Source organism: Pinus tabuliformis, chromosome 9 (genome assembly GCF_031772625.1).
Source record: "Pinus tabuliformis cultivar Carrire ecotype Pingquan chromosome 9, CPIR1, whole genome shotgun sequence".
Lineage (NCBI taxonomy): Eukaryota > Viridiplantae > Streptophyta > Pinopsida > Pinales > Pinaceae > Pinus > Pinus tabuliformis.
In genome coordinates this window covers 1,180,134,934-1,180,146,284 of record NC_142307.1, presented here as the reverse complement: position 1 = coordinate 1,180,146,284, position 11,351 = coordinate 1,180,134,934, and positions in this window count along the sequence as shown.

Sequence of the window (11,351 nt, the reverse complement as noted above, 5' to 3'; positions counted from 1 at the left end):
CATTCCCTACTCCCTTGAACATTGGCAACTTTATCATGCTCACCATATTGATTCGCGGTGGTGGCGGAGCTGGTATGGGCGAAGATGGGGGTGAAGATGGTGAAACTGGCGGCGGTGTGGGTGGGGGTGGTATGCACGGAATTCTCTACCTTATCAAATTGATCGCACTTCTTGGTGAGACCTTCGCGAGCTCTTCTTCGCCCCCTTGCGGAGGTGAAATCAAGAGGCTAGTTTCTAGTTCTGTCTACCTTAATTTCTGTAGATTCTCCCACTTCGCATAACCCCAAACATCAATTTATTTTCATAACCTATTTTTTACACAGTAGAATTTTAATCCAAGTGTTCAAAGATTTAACGTACTTACCTCACAGCCCTTTGAGGAAGCGACGTTCTGCCTCGCTATAGCTTACTAAAGTACCTACCGTGAACTTAGTGATGAATCCTCCTATAATTCAATTGATCCAGTGATCAACAGTGTGCGTGATCTTATCCTCTAATGCTTCCAATCTATGCACCAATTCTAGATTCCACACAATAGTTCTGTCGAGCTTACACCTTCCTTGGCTATTTGCTAGCTTTGTGATCCACTCGTATAGCTCAGTAGGAAAAGATGTGAAGAAAATTTTATGGATCTTTGTGTATAAGTAGAAGTCTAACCACTCTTCTTTTGATAGTGGTAGGTTCCTATTCTCCTACACTGCGAAATCATGAATCTTCCTATCCTACCAATCTTTAATTCCTTTCTTTGTTGGATTCCAGTGATACAACATTAGACATCTCTATGCAGATCCAGGTCCTGAAAACGGAACCATTTGTTGGCTTGTTGAGGCATGCCCATGTTTGGAGTTAATTAGCCAAACAAATCCCTATACTACTGTCCCTTTTGGCAACATTGCATGGAGCACAGACTAAGGTCTCACTTGAAGTAATATGGGGGGGTGTTGGAACTAGGTTTCCACACCCTTGAGATGTCTGAGGGTTTGATTCAGTCCAACTGTTTAGTCCCTTTGCGCAGGTTACTTCACATCCTTCCCTGACCTTCACACCCTGATAGGCTTGCCTTCGCGCATACCTAACCAAGGGCTGTGGGGCTTTCACGCTGCTACAGTAGCGCTTTGCACTACTTCCCTAAGTTTCACCTGGGATCTTACCTATCTTCCATCACCAGTTAGTTATATTCGCGTAAATAGAAGCCTTGTGTTATAATTATTTATACATTACACACATATAAGTTCGCGCAGCAATTAGACATTGCACTTGCAATTTATACCCAATAATACATTAGACATGAAAAGATACACAGCAATATGGTAAACTTCTCTTTATTAATTCTTCCAATGGTTACAGACCCGACCTGCCCTGCGCACTCAGCTGAAGACTATTAGGCCTCTGGGCACTCAGCTACAGAGGCTTCCCCTACTCTATGACCCAAAGACACACTTTTCACTTCGACTCAATCTCTTAGACTCATCATGATTTTGTTCTTCTCGCTATATTCTATCTTCTACACTTAGAGCCTCGCTCTATTTATACAATCCCATGGTCCGCGGACCATGGCTAGGTCTATCAAGCTAACATTACATTACAAAAATGAGGGTGGACAACCCTGTGACTCTATTATGACTTCACACTCCGCACCCACAATTCACGTAGCTTTTACAAAGGATTTAGTCAAAACTTGGGCTTCAAGCCCCAAAAAATGCCTTGCAGGGATTCCATGCCCAACACACACTGCTTATTCACTTCTAGAAGTGTTGAAGGTTGGGCCTTCAACTGTAATTTGGTTATCTGCAGGTTCAACTCCAAATGAACACTTTCCATCTCTATACGAGCATCACGCACCCCTGTAGCCAGTTTGTCGAGGTGCACCTTGACTAGTTCCTCCTCAAGAATGGCCAACTCTGGGACCATTCAGCATGCCTCCTCCATGACCTGCATTATACGTTTGTTTTGGTTGGTCGCCTCAGTCACGGTGGCAATGAAAGAGTCTTGTTGTAGTGTCATCTATTCATTATTAATCTGCTACTCGCTGATCACTTGTAGGGCGCAGTGCTCATAGGTCCTCAACTCTGCAATCAATCCATCCTACAATAGGTGGAGTGCCTCGCGAGGGAGCACTTCCAGATTCAACCCTACTCCCTTGAGGTGCTGAAAATGGGCCTGTCAGCTTCATTCTCCGTGATCAGTGCTCCATCAGGTAGTACTATCATGCTAGAGGTCTTCGCGTGCAACATTGCAACATCTTCTAAAGTGCCGATAGCAAGGCTCATGGACACCGTGCTAGCCTGTGAGGTGCATTTCTATAGCTCCTGAACACCTGACTAGATAGCCCCCAATATTAGTTGTTGCTGCTGCTCACACTGTTGTAGGGTCTCCATGGTGACATCCCATACAGTGTTTCCGATTTCATGCAAATCACCCTCTGTGAGGGTGATTGGGTCTAGCGATGTCTTAGTAGCCTTATATTTCTTCCTGGACCCTCCTTTCTCTTGCTCCTTTGGACACTTGATGCGGTTGGTCGTCACTTATGGGTCCATGTTGTGCTGTTGTATTTGCTCGTTTGTCTCTTCCTTCATCTCGGGTGAAGACGACCTTGCACCTTTGTCAGAGCCTCGCTTTATTCCACTTGTTTGCTTCATCATCTGTTGAGCAGCATTGTGCTCCACCCAGGCCTTGTCAACAACCTCCTTCTTTCTCTTTTCGCCCAGTTGCATCATCTTGAGCTTGGCCTCCTTCTTCTTTCTCTACACGGTGGACTTTCTCCCTCCCACCGCCAAGTCTGCTATAGTGTGCCATTCTGCTGGCCAATAGTCAAGTACTGCATCAATGGCATCATCCGTTTCTAGGTAAGGCAATTCATACCATGTCTGCGCAAGGTCCTTCCACACCTTGATGGACACATCATGAAAATCAGCCTTAAACTCTGCGTATCCTTGCAAGTTGGAAAACACCATAGGCAACAACCGTGATTTGAGATTGATGACCATGCGGATGTTCATCTTCATCAAGATCCAGAAGATCTTGTTGTCCTTGATACGCTGCACATCCTTGGTCGTCCAGAGCGAAGTGTACTTCACTGCTTCTGGTAGGTCTGGTGTGACTAAAGGGAATTGACTATCTTCTAGCAGCTCTCGTGCTACCAACACAATAGACAACAAGAGCCACGTGTAGTGGAATGTCTTGCTAAGCTCATATGCCTCAAGATAGTTCACTAGGAACTCTTCATGAAGATAGTCGGCCCAATTGAACTGGACTCTTTCGACGCACTGGGTTGCTAGTGCAACGACAAGTGCTGGCAGCTCATTGGCGCGACACTTCTTCATCACCTTCCCTACCAAAATCTGGGTAGCCACCTTTATAGGAGGGTCATTGATGCTTGAAATGACATATTTATGCAGCTTCTTTACCATCTTAAACTTCTCCTTCATTGCCTGCGCAAGGGCTTTCTCACCACCTTTTCTGCCAAACATCATGGGTTGATTTTTTCCTGTGTGGGGCAACCATGTGATTCTATGGATCAATCTGTTAGTGATGGGTATTGGCTCCTCTAGCCACAGACACCCATCAGGCACCAAGAATAGCAGTTGGTTGATGACCAATACTCTAACCGAGGTGCGGTTGTAGTGCGGCACTCATAGCAAGTTGAGCAGACCTGCCTTGTCTACTCCTCTGATCCACCTCCATGGCTCCAATGCAGTCATCCCGGTGGTTGTATCGATAATATGGCGCATCAGTTGCTCGGTTTCCAAGTGTTGGAACTTCTCATGGTCAGCCAAGTCCCAGTCTTTGAGTTTTAGTAGAGGAACCTGCCCCAAGCACGGTCCTTCAAAAACAATTTCATCTGATAGCAGAGGGGTTTGCAAGGGGACCTTGCTCTCACTGGTATCTTTCAAGACCTTGGTCTTGCCTTTGTGTGGAGGTACATACTCAGGAAACTGAGTGATAGGGTTAGCACATTGAGCTTCAACTTCCTCCACGTCTATCCCCACATCCTCCTCATCCATTGGGATGTCTTCGATTTCTTCCTCCTCCAGCTCCAGATTGATGGCTATTCCCTTTTCCTATGCAGTGGGTTTATCCTTTAGTTGTTTTCTTCTCGGCGATGTGTGCACTAGTATTGCAGGCTGCTTCCCCTTCTTATCCTTTGCTCTCTCCTTGGTTGGGGTGGGCTTTAGTCTCAGCTTCCTTGGTGACTTTGGGACTTCTACTAATACTTCAGAAATTTCTGGAGCATCTTCTTCAGCCTCCATAACAATTTCCAGCACTGACTCCTATGCTTCAGTCTCTATAGCTTCAGTGGGTGCCAACATATCGCTTTCCAATAGTGCTCATGACGTCTCTGGTATGTTCTCAAATGTTGAACTTGCTATCAGAGCCTCGAAGAATTCTCGGTTCATGTGCGCCTAAGAGCTCAACAACTTAATTCTCAAAATGCTAAGTGTTTCTCGCTTGGTAGCCACCTGTAATTTATAGGGCATTTTGAATTCAAATCCGACTGTTCCCCCCAAATTCGGTTCATTAATGCCAGATTGGGGGCAGATTTTCAAGGATCTGACACATAAATTTCGTCTTAAATGGCAGCAGCCTGCTCCACTTGGCCACATTTCTATCGTGAAATCATGAATAGTGACTTTAACGGTCACTTTCTGGCTGACCTACGTGATTTCTCCCTAGGTAGCGTAGCTCCCTTCGCACTGTTGCGAGCCTTGTGACACTTCCTTCATTCGGACAATCCTCCAATCACGCAGCTCCCAAACTCGGGCAGTGTAGTTTATAGTCCTGCACCTCCTTTCAGCTGCCTAGAGCACTAAGACTATGCTACCATCATATAGTCACATGGCCAGACCACCGATGTATGGCTTCAATTGACTACCATTCACCTTTCCTGGGAAGGCACCTCCATTCAATTTGATCAACTGAACCACTCCTCCGTCAGTAATCTCATTAATGGCATAGGGCCCTAACCAGTGCATTCTGAATTTCCCCGGAAATTTATCAAACTTTTTGTCATATAAAAAAACCAGGTCATTTACCTTAAAGGTGTGCAACTTAATGTGCCGATCATACCATACTTTCGCGTGCTTCTTTTGGACCTACTAGTGAAATCCAGCTAGAAATCTTTCTTCCTCAAGCTCAGCCAACTACACAAACCTCTCTTCCAGGGCTCCAAAATCCATCATACCCGTGAGTGCCACTATGCACAAACTAGGAACAATGTATTCCATGGGCATCACTGCTTCAATACCATATACAAGCCTAAATGGTGTTTGTCCAATCAACTTCTTGCATGTTGTTTGAGAGGCCCATAGTACTATGGGCATGTGTAGGTCCCAATCACTTCGCTGAGCATTGCAAACCTTGGTCAGTGCATTCTCCAGCACTTTATTGAATGCTTCCACCATCTTGTTAGCCTGCGGGTGATAAGGTGTGCTCTTCTGGTGATATACCTGAAATTCATCCTTCAGCATGCTGATCATTTCATTCAGAAGGTGCGTACTGTGATCACTCATCAAAATCTTTGGACACCCAAATCACGTCAGTACATACTCAAAGAGGAAGTTTGTAGCAGTTGCGCTTGTACAATCCTTCACAGGCTATGCCTCTGCCCATCGAATCAAATACTCGGTTGCGGTGATAAAGTATCGCGCTCCTGTCTTCTTTCCTTGGGGCTGAATGGGTCCCACAAAATCTATCACCCATTTCTCAAAGGGTTGTAACATCATCTATGGATTCAGAGGCAACTCATCTATCCATGATGATCTACCAATCCTTTGATACACATCACACAATTTGCAGTAATTTTTCGAATCCTGATGGAGGGTTTGCCACCACAACCTTGCACGTAGAATCTCCTTTGCAGTCACTCTCCCTGCATAATTCCCTCCCGTGGTGCCCCCATGAGCTTCCATGAGGATACTGCTCCTTTCAAACTCTGGTACATATCATCACAATATTTCATCAGACCCCATTGTGTATAGATGCCGAGCAATGACAAAAAATCTGTCATGTGCACCACTAATTGCTTCTGTTGGACGGTGTATCCTTCCGGGGTAGTTCCTATCATTAGGAAGTGTATGATATCTTCAAAATGACCATCCGTGGTGTGCACTGCAAATCGCTGCGCATCAGGCAATCCTTCCTCCAAATTAGTGGGCCCTTCCCCTGTTTCAATGCACGACAGATGGTCTGGTCCTGCATTTAGTCATCTCGGCTTCACAATAACTTCAAGATCATACTCTTGGAACAACAAAAACCACATGCAGATTCTCCCCCCCCAACACAGGCTTATTGACCAGGTATTTCAACGCAGAATGATCCGTATACATCTTAAAATGGCCTCCTGGAAAATAGTGTCTAAACTTCTGGAGCATGTATAACATGACTAACCCTTTGCACTCAGTGGTCGAATAATTCCTCTCTGCCTTGGATAACCTTCTGCTTGAGAATGCTATAGGATGGTCCAAGTCTCCTCCACCAGCTTATGTCAGTGCTGCTCCCAGCGCTATACATGATGCGTCGACATGTATGTGAAACTCCTTCTTCCAATCCAGGAAGACTAAAATCAGTGCAATGACCATCTTTTCTTTCAATATATCCAAGATTTTCTTATAGTCCTCGCTCCAGGAGAACGTCACATCCTTTTTCAACAACTTCTCCATAGGCGTGGTGATCTGGGCATAGCCTTTGATAAACTTTTGTAATATCCAGTATGTCCTAGGGTAGCATGCAACTGTTTCACACTTGGCTCTTCCAAGTTAAGTATCACTGCGATTTTTGTGGGATCTACCATCAGTCCCTCTCTACAAACCACATGACCCAGAAGGGTCCCAAAAGGAACACAAAACAAACATTTCTTTAGATTGAGTGTGATCTGGTATGTTCGAAAAGTATCTAGCATCAAACGCAAACTTGCCACATGGTGTTTCACCAGTCCAAACACAGTCCAGTCATCAAAGTACACTTCCAGGAATTTATGAATAAATTCCTTGAACACCGCAATGACTATGCGTGAAAAAATCGCAGGCGCATTCTTCAATCCAAAAGGCATTATAGTGTACTAAAAGCACCCCCACTCAGTCAAGAAGGTCATCTTGCTCCTATCCTCCAGCATGATTTTGATCTGATGGTACCAAGAGAACCCATCAGTGAAGGAACATGCTTCCTGGACACCTAGATTGTCCAACACTTCATCAGTGAACGAAGTCAGGAAAGGATCATGTACACAAGCGTCATTCAACTTCCTAAGATCCACGCATATCATTTTTCATCCTTCTGCTTCTTTTCCTATACCACCATTGGGCTTACCCAATCAGATTCTTCTACGGGCTCAATGATGTCTTCCGTGAGCATCTTGTCTAGCTCTAAGCGAACCTTCTCCTTATACTTCGGATTGAGACGGTAAGGTATTTTCTTGATCGGTTTCACGTCAAGCTTCAACGTGATCTTCATAACACCTAGGTCCCTGATTATCCATTTTAGATCCGTAAAATTGGCAGGGAACAAATCTTGGTATTCGCGGAGCAATTCAGTGACCTTATCCACTGTTGCATCATCCCAGGAATCTCCAATCTTCACGAATTTGGGCTCTGCCTCCGTACCAATATTTACCTATTTCATTTTCAGTGGCATGGTTATATCAAGATTCGCAATCTGCGATCCTTCAACTTCGCAGTGACCGTATGTTTTAGGGATGTTAATCTTTCGTGAATCATCAAATTCTTCTTTAGTTGTTATGTTATAGCATTCCAGTGCGTGACTCAGTTGAGTAGTCCAATCGGGTTGAATCAGGTCTGAAGGATCCTACTATATCCTAAAGATTGCTGCTTTCACTTCTTGTAGTGCTTCATCAATACAGTCAAACCGTCTTCAAAGCTGAATGTCATTATGAATCCTTCACGTAGAATATCCCATTCACTTGTACCATGTCAGAGCTCTGTTTCCATGTACCAGTTCATCGGTATTACATCCAAGGTGTGACAGAACAAGTGCACCCATTCAAGTTGGGGTTTCGCTCCATAAGCCTCGACCCATTTGGCTAAGTGTGCGCGTGAATCATCCTTCCCGTCATACTTGTCTGTCATTCATACCTTTGGCTTCCAAAAGCATGTTCTCATCATCCTCCTACAGTCATGCCAGTCATCAAATCTACCCTTGTCCGTACCCCACCATCTTGTGGGCGTAGCGCGCAATGCCCAGTGCAAAGCCTGGAAGTGCGACTTTTCTGGTACCTCCCTCTCAAATGCATCCAAAAAGATATCTACATCATTTAGGCCATCATAGATGGGAAAATTTCTTACCTCTGACAACACACAGTGTAGCAATCGGGTCATCATGTTACAACTTAGTGTGGTTACTTCATGTAACTGATTCTTCCAGCGCTCTAATTATTCATCAGAGTCCAAGGTGCAGGAACTCTCGTGATCCCATGTAATTCATCCATCCACTATTGGATTCACCCAATCTTGGTCTCACGTTGTTATCTTATAGATACAGTCCAGATTGTCATTGCTCTCATAATCGTGGACTAGTTCAATATAGTGCGATCCTTTAGCAGGATCTAGGGGTACTATTACACGGAATGATTTCTTCTCAAATATCATCTTTCTCTTCTTTAGGTTGATTACCCCATTCATATCAGTAGCCCAACCAATGCCAAGGAGCGCAGGGTAGGAGTTGTTGTCATCCACAATTTCTATTACTTCGAAGTCAGCCAGTGTGCTCGCGCCTTCAATATCTATAGTTACCCCTTACAGCCACCCCATGGGGATGATCTTCTACTGATTCGTAATCTTAAATTGAATCGAAAACCACTGCAAGCACGGGTCTTCCCATTCGTTCTCAAGTCTGCTTTGGTAGGACGTTCATGTCTGACCCCAGATAAAAAATAACCTGATCCATTTTGTATTCTCCTATCTACACAGTCATCCTCATCTCTTGTCATGTCCTTGTTTTATGCTTACCAGTCTTTCGTACCATGCGCAGTTCACCCAGAGTGTTTCTGGCACATCTATTTATAAGCTCCTGTAACCCCTTCACAGCCTTGCTATCGTACAACAACTTCATGCGGATCTCTAGAAAGGTTGTAAGCATAGAAGGGTCCATTTCCTAATCTAGCATATCCTTGCTTCTTGAGGTGGATGCCTCAGTGAAGCTCTTATTTTCCTCCATGAATGTTTTGCGTGCATGCTCCAAATCAAATTTAGCCTCCTTCATTGGAGCTTCATGAACCCATGCGCTATCTTCAGACTATTTCTCCTTATCATTCCATGTTGTAATTGCACTTTGGAGCACTATATTCACATTCGGATCCTCTTTGCAAGGCTCAAACCTCATCATCTTCAGGTTTTGAGTCGGTTGAGGTGGTAGTGCCCCTTTTTTGCGTATCATCGTTATCAGTGTAGGACAGTCCTCCATTTCATGATCAAACAGGGTGCAATATTTTCACGATGGACGTGTTGGGTTAGTGCAATCATGGGCATAGTGTCCTGGTCCTCCAGAATTGTAGCAGATTAGCTGTCCCTGACCTTTGTCAGGTCCTCCTCCACCTCGGCCTCGTTTGCACCCCTGAAAGCATGTTCACGCCATCCCTGCACTCTAGTCAGGGGGGGCGCGTTTATACCTGAACACTATAGGCAGGTGTTCTATCCATCATCAATTCATAGCTTCTGTAGTTGTGCTCATCATGCCCTACAGACCTACAGAAGTTGCAAAACAGTTGTTGCGGTGTTTGTACAAACTTCTATAGCAAATGACAATTATCCGTCATATGTTTTCCCACTACCTGACATATAGCGCACCATAATGCAGGCCTCAAGCTTGGTCTTGCTTGAGCTTCTAGCCTCAAAGGCATCGGTCGTCCTCCTACAATATAGTTTGCAAAGACCGGACAACGGTCTTTTTCATGCCCCTAACCCTTGCATTTCAGGCACCATACCTCTTCGCGCACCTCCAACTGAACTGTCGTGTCCTGCTTAAAACTTTTCATTTCAAGGAAAATAATTTGCAAATACGCATGGATCTGCTGAACCCCTAGATTCGGATCTTGCATCGGTGTTTCATGTAGTCTCATCGCAATCTCCAAGGCCTTTGCCTAAGTCATTATCTTTTGTTGTGATAGCACAACCCTTAGGTGTGGCAGGAACAAAGCCACGAACCACTCGCGGTGTTGTCCATCTGTTAATTTCATATTAGCTTCACGGATTTTACAGTTCAACCTCTGATCTAATTCCCAAGGTGTCTCGCCTAGTTTCATTGTGATTTCTTTGAACCCCATAATTGACTATGCCTCAGACTTAGGCCTACTGAATTCTTTATTTAGCGTGGTCTAGATGTCTGCCACTCTAGCGTTTAGGTAATAATTAGAGTATTTAATGTACCAGGTTAGCGTGCAATCCTGCAATGCACTAACCACGATCACCTTCTTAATGTGATCATCTGTCATGCCCTGAGATTCCCGTAGCTTTTATGATGAACCAGAACTAGTCCGAGTCCCCATTTCCCAAGCCTTTAAATAAAAGCAACTTCACTAAATTTGCCATGTTGAACTGTGGTGGAGATGGAGGTGGTACTAGTGAACTCGCAGGTGATGGTGGTGAAGTTGGGGGTGGTGTGGGTGGCGGTGGTAGTCGTTGGAATCCTTGTCTTATTAACTAGATAGCACTTCGTGGAGAAGCCTACGCTACTCCCTCTTCGTCACCCACTGGAGGTGAAATAAATGGATTATATTCAGGACCATTTCTTCCTTCGTTCCTGTAAGTCTTTCTGCTTCGCATAGCTCTGAACATCAAGGTAGCTGCATAACCTATTTTTCGCACAATAACATTTTAATCTAGGTATTTAAAGACTTCAAGTACTTACCTCGCGGACCTTTGAAAAAGTGTTGCTCCGCCTCACTGTAGCTAACTAAGGTATCGACTGCAAATTCAGTCACAAATCCTTTTGTGATGCGATCGAGCCAATGATCGGCAGTGTGAGTGATCTTACCCTCAGATGCTTCCAATATCTATACTAGCTCCAGGGTCTAAACAATAGGACCATCATGTGTCCACCTTCCTTGACTATCTGCTAGCTTCGTGATCCACTCGTATAGCTCAACCGGAAAGGAACAGAAAAAGATCTCATGGACTTTTGTATATAAGTACCCGTCCATCCACTGCTCCTTTATCAGTCATGGGTTTCCATTCTCATGCGCCACGAATTCGTGGATCTTCCTATCCAACCAATCTCTGATCTCTTTCTTAGTTGGATTCCAGTGATATGACATCACACGTCTTTTATGCAGATTCTGGTCCCAGCAAAGGAACCATTTGTTGGCTGCGTGGGGCCTAACCTAGGTTCAACGTTAGTTAGCC